The sequence below is a fragment of the Gekko japonicus genome, unplaced genomic scaffold (genome assembly GCF_001447785.1).
Source record: "Gekko japonicus isolate JY-2015 unplaced genomic scaffold, Gekko_japonicus_V1.1 scaffold1761, whole genome shotgun sequence".
Classification (NCBI taxonomy): domain Eukaryota; kingdom Metazoa; phylum Chordata; class Lepidosauria; order Squamata; family Gekkonidae; genus Gekko; species Gekko japonicus.
The window spans coordinates 98883-99800 of record NW_015163142.1 but is presented as its reverse complement, the minus strand read 5'-3'; positions in this window follow the sequence as shown (position 1 = coordinate 99800).

Here is a 918-nt window from a genome sequence, read left to right as displayed (position 1 = left end):
TCCCTCTTCTCCTGCCTCCTCCTGGCTGAATGAGGGCTGGAAGTGGGGCGGCCGGAAGCAGGGGGCGGGGCTTCATCATGTGCCTCGCCCCCTGCACCTCACCCGGGGGAACTGCGTTCCCCCGCGTTCCCCCCCGAAATGACCTCTGATGCGATCTGTAATTTTTTCTATGATGTGGTGATCCCAAACCTTATTAAGCCAACAGGAGCGCGTTGGCACTAAAAAGTGTGATATTTATTTATTTATTTATTTGGATTTATATCCCGCCCTCCCCGAAGGCTCAGGGCGGCTTACAGAGGCATAGCGCCAGATAATAACAATAAAGCAGTATAAAATACTAAAATACAAAATAGACCGATTAGATAAAATTCATAACAAACGTTCGGTGCTCCCTTACCCACTTCCAAGTTTTAAGCCAAAATGGTGTTCTCAATGGTATAGCCACACAACAGCAGCAGTGCATATTCCCACTGCCCCACCGTCCCCTAAAAAACGTCCTGCTCCCTCCGATGGAACCCACGCTAGCGATGGTAATGTGCTGAGATTATAGAGCGTTGATGGCACAGTGGTGGTGGCGCCTCCTATTCGAAAGCCTGGCGGAAGTGCTCCGTCTTACAGGCCCTTCGGAACTGTAACAGGGCCCGCAGGGCCCTGATCTCCTCCGGGAGCTCATTCCACCAGATAGGAGCCGCCACCGAGAGGACCTGGCCCTTGTGGCAGCAAGCCTGGCCTATTTAGGACCCGGGGTCGCAAGATGATGTTGCGACCCCGACCGAAGTGCTCTTTAGGGCCTGTGTGGGGCAAGGCGGTCCCTCAGGTATGCCGGACCCTGGCCATATAGGGCTTTAAAGGTAAGCACCACCACTTTGAAGCGAATCCGGTATGCTATAGGCAGCCAGTGCAGCGCTTTGAGCACAG